At 32.6% G+C, this 10,768-nt stretch overlaps 1 long non-coding RNA gene across 2 annotated transcripts; it reads left to right on the top strand.

The window, feature by feature from the left end:
• Window positions 1-7,702: 7,702 nt before the first annotated feature.
• LOC114295135 (uncharacterized) lies at window positions 7,703-10,089 on the top strand. 2 transcript variants are annotated; one of them, XR_014364196.1, is made up of 4 exons: window positions 7,703-7,843; window positions 8,001-8,064; window positions 8,399-8,475; window positions 9,812-10,089. It is a non-coding gene; the product is annotated as an uncharacterized LOC114295135 (long non-coding RNA). The 2 variants fall into 2 exon arrangements; XR_014364195.1 differs by lacking the exon at window positions 7,703-7,843 and having other exon boundaries at window positions 7,928-8,064; window positions 9,812-10,045.
• The last annotated feature ends 679 nt before the right edge of the window (window positions 10,090-10,768 follow it).

Raw genomic sequence — 10,768 nt, 5'->3', positions numbered from 1 at the left:
GCATGATTTTTAGGCAAAAGCATCATCAAAGAGTATACATTGCAAATTATATGAAGCATAATCAATCTTTTTCATATCAAAGTAATAACAGTATTAGCTCAAAGGATATAAGATAGAATTTTTACCTCAAAAGCTTAAGAGAGTATATGAGGCATACGTTAGGTTCAAGAGATGGAAGCTTTTCAATCTTCAATTTTCTTTCATGAGGAATTCATCTCAAAAGGGTTTAACAAGTATGTTAGTAAAATGATTTCTCCCCCTAAGTTGATGCTATCCTTTTCTAATGTGATTTGTGTAAATATAGCATTCATAGAACAATCATTATTACTCAATAAAAATACAACACAAATCACTTCTTATCACAAACTCAAAAAGTGAAAAATAATTCAACGATCAAACAAGAGTTTGGAATGCTATTTTTCAGAATTTTCAAGTTATAGCACATAGCATAATATGCATAAGAAAATAGTGTTATGCTCTTTGTTTTATTAAAAAATGATGCAACAATCTCATTTAATCACATAACAATATCAAGAGGCATTTTCATCAATTCAATCTACATACTCAAGTGTGATAAAACATTTTACTCAATGTGGAACACAACATGAATGCTATAAACAATTAATTCAACAATTTATCAATCAAAAGCATTTCATGAGATGTATGCCAATATAATCCATATTCAAAAGATATTCAATAGGATAGATGCAATGTCTCTACAAACGTATGATACTTTTTTTCATTTAGATATTGTTGATGAATCATAATCAACGAATTTCATAACTTATTCAAATATTCCAATGTAAAGCATATAAGCATGAAATTTTCATATTGAGCATATTCTTGAGATCATAAATGTACAATTCAAAATATGGATAGTATACATTTCAAAAACATGCTATGACATCAAAATTGATTCTACAAAGATATGACTAAAAAAGGAATTAACATATTAGTATGAAGTCATATATAAGATGTGAAAAGTATGCTCACAAAAAATATTAATCACTTTTTATCTCTTTTTCATAGCAATGGATGACATGATATACAATGTTAATGAATACATGAATCACTCATATTCTAATAGCATTCATCAAAATAATATAATTCTCATTTTTGAGTTCAATGAAGGTTTGAAAGAAACTAGCAGAACATGACTTAGCAAACTTAATACAATTAGGTTACATGGAAGCAATAATTAGACACAACCTATTGTACACAAATCACACCTTAAAAAATATAAAACTTTAAGCTTAAAAGTGTGTTAGGAGTTATACATTTATTTACTTCTTTGGAATCTTCACCCGTACATTACCTCTATTGTTCATCTTGGTGATTTTCATTTCATCATTCTTCTTCTTGTAAGGGCTGATTTTGTGCTTTAGATTGAACACTTTTGTTGTGCATTTCCTCTCGAAGTCCTTGGTGTTCTTTGAGATTCCACCTACAAAATGTCTTGATTTCTTTCTTGGTACCCATATTTTCTTGGGTCCATAGGGATTAGTCTCAAGAACATTTAATTTCATAAAAGGTTTAAGAGAATCAAAACCAATACCTATTTTATCAAAAACACATTTTTTATTTCCAAGAAGCATGTTGAGGTTTTCTTTTCTTTTTACGAAATTTTCAAGAGTTTTGTTTAAATCCTCAACATTGTTTTTCAAAATGTCTTTCTCATTGGCAATAGACGTAAAGTCATTTTTCAAAATAGCATTTTCCATTTTTAAAACATCCACATCATTTGAAAGAGAAGTAACTAATTTCTTTAATTTAGAATTCTCAATACAAACATTTCTAAATATGTCATGTAATTCATTGAAAGCACTTTCAAGTTCTACATAATTAGAAATTACCTCATCTTGAGTGAATTCTTCTTCTCCAAGAGCCATGAGACACAGGTTGACTACTCCATCATTGTCTCCCCAAATGGCTTCCTTTTTGCTGTCATCCATCATTGAAAGTTCATGAGCCATGAGTGAGCCTAGGAGCTCCTCAATGCCTAATTTTGTTAGGTCTTTTGCTTCTTGGATAGCTGTAACATTAGCTTCCCATTCATTTGGCAAAGACCTAAGCATTTTTCTCACAAGCTCACCATTAGTATAAGATTTACCAAGAGATTTTAGAGCATTGATAATATTGGTAAATTTATAAAAACATCGCAGAAATAGATTCAAATGATTCCATAGTAAAGAGTTCATAATCATCAATAAGCATATCAATCCAAGACTTTTTTATTTGGCTAGTTCCTTCATAGGTGATTTCAAGTTTATCCCAAATCTATTTAGCAGTAATACATCCAGAAATTCTATTGTACTCATTTGCATCTAGTCCACACACAAGACTAAGCTTGGCTTTAGCATTAGCTTGAAGGAGTTTATAATCACGCTCATCAAATTCATCCTCAAGTTTAGGCACACTGATATGGTCTACTACCTTGGAAAGGATTTTAGGACCTTTAGTGATAATGAGCCACAAAGCATAATTGGTAGCTTGAAGATACAAAACCATTTTTTCTTTCCAATGAATGTAATTACTATCATCAAAGAGAGGTGGCCTATTGCTAGCTTGTCCTACAACAGAGTAAGTAGAATACATGCTTGCTATGGATCAAAAACTCAAGATCATTAAATCTAAACAAGAGCCCCAGGCTATTGTTATCCAAAAAGCAACCTAAAAGGGGGGTGAATTAGGTTTCTACAAATTAAAATTAATAATGCCCCAATAAAATTAACTACTAGTACAACAAATTATTAACAAGCACAATGATGAACTTAGCAATAAATGATCAAGTAAAATAACAATGAAGTATAACTAACATACAGGGTAAATCAAATTATTAACACATGAATATTAGATAGTTATAGCAGTAGTAGGAAAGTAAAGAGATTAGGAAAGATGAGACAAACAAATTTATAGTGGTTCGGCTTCAACCAACCCTACATCCACTCCTCAAGCTTCACTTGAGATTTTCCACTATCTTCTAACTCTGCAGGGGTGCTAGCAACCTCTTTACAAATGGAGCAATCCTCCACGCATTTTACATAGACTTCATAAGTCCAAACCCTACAAATCTTAGGTGATTCACAATCACTCTCAAAATTTCATGAACATAGTGTTTGCAACACTTTTATAAGATGAAATGGTATTTTTGCTTTCAAAGAAAGATTACAATAAATATCTCTCAAAGATAAATATATAAAATGAAGCGTTGATTTTTCTGTAAATCTCACACAAGAAAGATGGGCTTAAAGCTATAAAGCTCAATGTATAATTTCTGAGAATAGATGTGAGTGATTATAGATCAAAGAATATTTTCAGGTTTTTTTTTTTAACTTGTTTACATTAGAGGCTTTGGTAAATATAATAAAAATTATAGTCGTTTATAGTCGTTGTAGTCATTTGAATTTATACTCGTTTATAGCTGTTTATAACAGTTGTACTTCCATCATTACCAATTTGAATTATAGTCGTTTATAGTCATTATACTTCCATCATTACCAATTTGAATATCTTCCACTCCATCATTACAAATTTGAATATCTTCCACTTGAACCTTTTGAACATTTTGGCCTTTTGAACCTTTATAGCCGTTTATAGCTGTTGTACTTCCATCATTACTAATTTGAATATCTTCCACTTGAACCTTTTGGCCTGCTGCTATGCTAAGCTGTTTGAACCTTTGTTTTGGGCTGTTTGAACTCCTGATTTAATCAAATATTAAATACATTCTAACAACATTTAGGATAAAGGTTTAAGTGAGAAATAATGGGACAAAATAAATTTTAATTCTATTTTTCTCTTTCAAATAAATTATCAAAATAAATTTTGATTCTATTTTTCTCTTCCAAATAAATTAAAACATAATTAAATAAATTATTAAAATAAATAAGTCTATCAGTCCTGTTTATTTTCTTTTTTCCATTTTGTATAAGAATTTCAAGTGGGCTTTACAATGTTAGGTGGTTACTCCAACGTTATATAACATGTGTATGTGGTGTATTTGTTATGACAAAGATGAGTGTGACTTTCAAATGCTTTTTTTTACAATTATGGGCATCAAGAATTTATATATATGTGTGTGTGTGTGTGTGTGTGTGTGTGTGTGTGTGTGTGTTTTGTTGGTGTCAACTTTCAAATGCTTTTTTTTATTATGCACGCCAAGAATATATATATATATATATATATATATATGTATGTATATAAATGTGTTTGTTATCAAAAAAATTAATCTTGAATTTGAATTGTTAGCATCTTGTTTGTTTGACTTCACCATAACTTCAAAAAGAAAAACCATTTTAGACGAGTATAGATATGGATACTCTGTTATTCTAATTGCTTTTGGCTCCTTTATTTATCAAACAATTCATCTATTTTGTTGATTTTGGTCAAGGAGTTTAGAGAAATACTTTATATTGTGGGTTGTTGGTCTCTACTCATCAATTGTTGTTCTTCACCCAATTGCTCACCAAGTGTTTGACAAAATGTGCAAACGAAGTTTAGAATAACAGGAATAGACAACCGCAATACCTCTACAAATGAACCATACTATATGCACCAAAAAAGGGAAAACTATAAATAGAAACTGATCAAATGTTTTGATTTTAACATAGAAAAATCAACCTATTGGGTTGTCTATAGACAGCACAACAAAACATGTTTTTCTATTAATTTCAAAGCTTGAAACTTTTACTGTGGAGTTTTTGCTTCAAATTCTTGTTCCTCTGGTTTCCTATTATGGTGGTTCATGGAAACTTAAAGCTCCTAGCTTGTATGCTTTGATTTTACTCATGCTCTGCATTGTTTTCTATTAGATCTATGTTCGTTTGTTTGTGTGTGAGGGGGGTAGGTATAGCACGGGGGTTACATCAGGTTAAAGCCTTCACATAATGAACCTTTTAATTATTGGACATTACATTATATGATATTATGATGGCTCTCTTGTTCATTGTAGTAGTGGCCCTTTATTTTGTGCAAATTTTTTGATTTAGTAGGGAAGATTTAAGTTTTTTTGTGGGACATGTACTTTAGTGCCTTTAGAGTAAAGCAGAGTAGATTGATTATGACCAACAATTAAAAAGGTGATGTCAGTCTAGTTATCTTGCTGAATAGCACTAATCTTAGAGTGCACAATGCCTTTGTGTTTGGCTGCTATTATGTTGAACAGAGGGGTAATAATAATTCTTAAGTATTCATGTAGTTAGTGTGGAAGCCCCCATAGCCTAGAGATTTCTTTCAGAGCTAGTCAGTAAACATTAGTCTATTATTCAAGGAAAGTATCTGGAAATTAATTAGTGAGTAAAGTGGGGCTTTTCAGCCAAAACTGAGTTTACCAAATGAGTTAAAAGACTTTTTTAGCCAAACAAAACCGTTGTATAGGGAAGAAAACGGTAACTGCTTTCTTATTCATATGTAGTAATTCCGTTTTCGATTTTTGTGTGTGTGTGTGTGTATACTGTGAGAATTGGAATTCCTCATCATGGAATTTTATGATCTGTGATGGAGGGAACAAGCTGTCCATCTCCTGTTATAGAACAATAGAATTGGCTATAGTTCTGTTTTTTCAGGCTTTTGCAATGAAAACTAACAAAGTGCACTGGTTGAATTCAGTCTGTCCATTGATGTATTGTTTTCTTTGGTAGCATTTAAGTGAGGAATTGTACTCTCATTTTCTTTTCCCTTCATAAATTGGGCTGTTTCTGGAGTTTCAATAATCTATCATGTTCATCATCATTATTATTAGTATTGTTATTTGCTGAAGAGAATATATAACACTAATGCTAAGAATACAATAGAAAAACATAGAATGGATCACAGAAAGTGTATTGACAAGCTGAGATTTATTTTGAATGTGGATCCCATTATAACCGGGTCTAATCTGAACCGTCCATTGCATTTTAAACAAAGAAAAAGAGAAAAATATGGAGCAAGTTCTCTATTAGAAGAAAAAAGATTACAAAAAAAAGGGAGAAAATAGAGTACAAGGGAAGGAAGACATTAGTGAAGAGAAAAAGTTGCAAAGGAAGCATGAGCTAGCTGAGTGTTTTTGTTGTTGTTGCACTCCCTTTGAATGGAAGAATAGTCATCAATAGCACTCTTAGAAAAGGAACCACAAGTGTGTAGATTGACCCATAAAGTGGCCATGTATCTTTTTGAGTAACTTAGACCTGCTATGCTAATCTCGTTAGGGCACCCGGAGCCATCGCACCTTAGGTAGGAGGAGTTACAAAGGTGAAAAGAGAACAAGACAGGACCTGCGTATAAAAAAAAGTAGCAATTCAATTTCAAATGGTTTAAGCTTGGAAGCAACCTGCTAGCTATCGATAGGTGAGAACAGACTGCTATTGGCTACCTCCTCTATGTTCTTGACAGCCCATCTTTGTCTCAAGAAAGTCTTTCAATGGCATGTTTCGGTCCTTTGTGCACCTATCACCCATCCTCAATAAAATCAATCTCCAAAAAACTATCACTCAACCTATGTGGTAGAACTAGCAACAGAACATAGAACTCATGATCCTACATGGTACCCATCAGCCTTGGTTCCCACGAGAGCAACCATCCTTTGTGCGCCTATCACCCATCCTCAATAAAATCAATCACCAAAAAACTATCACTCAACCTATGTGGTAGAACTAGCAACAGAACATAGAACTCATGATCCTACATGGTACCCATCAGCCTTGGTTCCCACGAGAGCAACCATCTGTATCCAATTTCAGCTTAGCAAAGCAAGAAAATATTCCATAAATAAGCAACAGACCTAGGACGAGGTCATCATAAGCACCCTTCTCTTCTTAATATCATGAAAAGATACTGATGTAGCTTCAAAATCATTTGTAATGGCACCCAAGGCCAGGACCTTTTTGGGTTAGGTTAAGTTGGATGTTAGCCATACTCTATATTAGCATTCAATACTTTTCCAAATATCTCCAACCTCCACAATCTGACCTGGCTTAATGGAAACTCATGTTACAACCTTAGTTTTAGCTAGAGTTAGGATGGGTTGGTTAAGTTGGTATTTTATGTTGGTTAGGTTGAGAGGAGAACCAAAATCAATGTATATGGATTAGTATACCATTTTCAAGTTTGATTTCTCAGCAAGTGGATTCAAGGAAACCTTTTAAATAAAAGTGGATTCAAAGGCTATTTGATTTATTTGTTAAGCATTGTGGCTGAGTATATAAGGATATTTTATGAGCTATAAGTGGTCTGGGGTGTGGTAATATACATTCAATCCCTACTTTTAAGTTATGACTCACATATATATATGAATTCTATATTATGCATTGTATGTTTGCTGTTATATTATATATATAAACCATGGTTTGATTTGGTTGGGCTGACACCTTTAAGCAAGCACAATCGGTTGGGGCTCTGAGGGGAAGTTTTATTCTGAAGCTCAACCATAAGCATTGCAACTCTGACCCTAACCTGCCCAAAATCAAAGTTGACTTAGTTTGGTTGGCAGTTGGCTCAATGTATTGAAGTTCTTAAGAGTTAGTACCTTTTATATGAAATTTTAGCATACTTGACATGCTTTGTTGTTGGATAACTATCAACCTTGCTGAAAATGCCCTATGATTCAACTAATGCCCTTCATGATGCATGTGTGAGTATGCAGACATATACATATCCTTCAATTCCTTTCATTATTAAATGACAAACACATTGTGTCTTTATTGGCTTAATGTCCTTATCTTATTATTTTGTGGACCTTGCCAATAAATATATAAGGTATATATTTTTAATTTACCCTCCTCTACTTTTATATTGTGTTTTCATGTTTCAGTATAATTTGAAAATCAAACCAAACATGAAATTTGAAAATCAAATTTGAACACCAGAGGTAAGTAGTGTTTTGTTCTTTCTCATCTTCTGTAATTCATTTTTGATCTAAAAGTCTGTTGGCTTCACTAAAATTGCAAGTGCAATTTTTTTTTTTTTTTTTTTTTTAGGATTTTAGGATTTTTGTGGGTTAATTAATGACTTCATTTTTATATCAGACAACGCTTATGTTAGGTAACAGATTCTTCTCATGGAGAAAGAAATTTTGGGAAAGCTGGAGTGGTATTAACATTTCCTACACTATGCTTCCTTATTTCGATTTATTTTTTTTAGAACTTTTTATGGGGTTAATGTGTTAATGAATGGCCATGAAATGCATGAGTTTGTACTGTAGAGAACTGTTTCATATAATAGTTAACACGATCTTCATATTGGGGAAATGACTGAGAGAAAAACCTCGGCATTTTCAACAAGATGCCAAGGGGTCAGATCCTGTTATGGTTGATAAAAAGAATGGTTTAGTTTTATTTTCTTTTGTTTACATATGCTCAAACCATGCACACCGATGACTTGTTACATGTTAAGTATGTTAATTATTCTTTTCAAACATTTGCAGATATATTAGCAGAGTTACCAAGGAGAGAGAAAGAAACAAATATTAAACCTGATCCTGATATTGATATCTTCATGAAGGTAACAAACGAGTGCTACCAACTTTGAAGAATTTCCTAACAAATGATGTTTTGTGTTGATACTAGTTGTTTTCATAAACGATTGTATGAGTTCTCTTCTTATGATTTGAATGGTAATAATAACATAGATAAATCAAGAATTGTTTGAATTTGAATTCACTGGGTTCTGTTAAAAATGGAGTTTATAATGTGTAGTTTCATCTTTATGTGAATTTTATGTTCCAAAATTATTAGTGTAGTTAAGGTGTTCTCTTCAACATTCAGACGCGTTTCTGTTTTTAGATTCTTTTAAGTTCCCTTGGATTGAAGATTTTGTTGAAAACATGAGATCACTGAACTTCTGAATGTGGTGTTTATGCATGAAGTTAAGGTGCAGAAAAAGTATTGCGGTTTGAAAACCAAGTAAAAAAATACACTTTTCCAACACTTAGGCTTGAAAATAGGCCATCAGGTGCCAAAATTGTGAAACACCCACGAGAAAGCCACGGGAACACCCCGAACACCTCGAGAGGGACCAATGTAACTTGTGAAAACTTATGGAATTAGCACGGGACTTCCGGTTTGAAAACTAAATAGAAAAATGCACTTTTCCAACATTTAGGCTTGAAAATAGGCCATTGGCCAATCGAGAAACACCCACAAGAAGGCCACGGGAACACCCCGAACACCTCAGGGGGGACCAATGTAACTTATGAAAAGTTACGGTACTAGCACTGGATTCTCGGTTTGAAAACTAAGTAGAAAAATGCACTTTTCCAACATTTAGGCTCGAAAATAGGTAATCGAGGGGCCAAAATCGTAAAATAGCCACGATAAGGCCCAGGGAACACCTCAAACACCTCGAGAGGGACCAATGTAAGTTTTGAAAATTTACGGAACTAGCACGAGACTCCCTGTTTGCAAACTAAGTAGAAAAATGCACTTTTCCAACACTTAGGCTTGAGAATAGGCTGTCAAAGGCCAAAATCATGAAACAGCCACAAGAAGGCTCGGGGAACACCCCAAACACCTAGGGAGGGACCAATGTAAGTTGTGAAAATTTATGGAACTAGCACAGGGACTCCCGGTTTGAAAACTAAGTCGAAAAATGCACTTTTTCCAACACTTAAGTTTGAAAATAGGCTATTGGGGCCCAAAATCATGAAAAAGCCACGAGAAAGCCCGAAAAACACCTTAGGAGGGACCAATGTAAGTTGTGAAAACTTATTGAACTAGCACGGGACTCTCGGTTTGAAAACTAAGGCAAAAAATGCACTTTTAAAAAAATGTTAAATTGTATATTTTATCTGTAAGATAGTAATTGTCTTTCTCTTTTTTTTGGTTTTGTTTTGTTGCAGATTGGAGATTAGAGAAGGACATGTTTGGTAATCTGGAGAGCAGGAGCTTGTTCATTTTGTGTTTTTGTTAATATTACCTTGCATGTATTTTGGTTGCGTTGTAAAGTTTATATTTTTATATATATTAGGAGACATGTTTAGTAAACTGTACTTGATGTTATATTTTTGTGGATATTAGGAGATATGTTTTGTAATCTGCAATTGATATTGTATTTTTGTGGATATTATGAGACATATTTCGACTGTGGTGTTTATGAAAATGAACAAGTTTTTGTATTGATCTATAATAGATATTTTGTTAAACATGTTATTAAAATGTGCAGTGGATTTTTAGTGAAAAAAATTGAAAATTGAAAATATTATCCCCATTTTTAAAAAAAATGTTAATTATTATTAGCAACGAAATAAAAAACTGTCTCTATTTCGTCACATTTGCCAAATATTTCATCCCCAACTTGAAATATTTTGTGATTAAATTGTTTTTGTCATTGAAGAATTTTGTTTTGTGCTCATTTTAGTGACAAATTGTTTTGTCACCTTAATCTATATCATTGATGAGGATAAATTTCGTCACTAAAACCTCTATCTTAATGTTTTGTGATGAAATATTTTGTCACCAAAACAATTAAAAATAAAATATTATTTAATTATAGTGATGAAATGGATGTTATAGAGGACGAAAAATTCAACATTTAGAGATGAAAATTTTCGTCGCCAAAAATGACGAATAGGCGACGAAACGATTTTTCGTCACCAGATACTTTTTGCAACGACAAATAGACAACAAATGTGGTGACAAACTTTATTTGTCACAGATCATTTTGGTGACGAAAATTTGATGTTTGGAGACAGTCAGGCTGTTACCAAAGGCCTTTTTTGTTGTAGTGAGAATAACATGTTACTGTTTACAACAATTTCAGTGGTAATAATTTTTTTTAAAAAAATTTCATAATCAAC

The sequence above is a fragment of the Camellia sinensis genome, chromosome 3, assembly GCF_055761805.1.
Source record: "Camellia sinensis isolate YWXY chromosome 3, ASM5576180v1, whole genome shotgun sequence".
NCBI classification, from domain to species: domain Eukaryota; kingdom Viridiplantae; phylum Streptophyta; class Magnoliopsida; order Ericales; family Theaceae; genus Camellia; species Camellia sinensis.
Note: the sequence above shows the minus strand (reverse complement) of the source record. Positions and strands in the feature narration are given on the sequence as shown.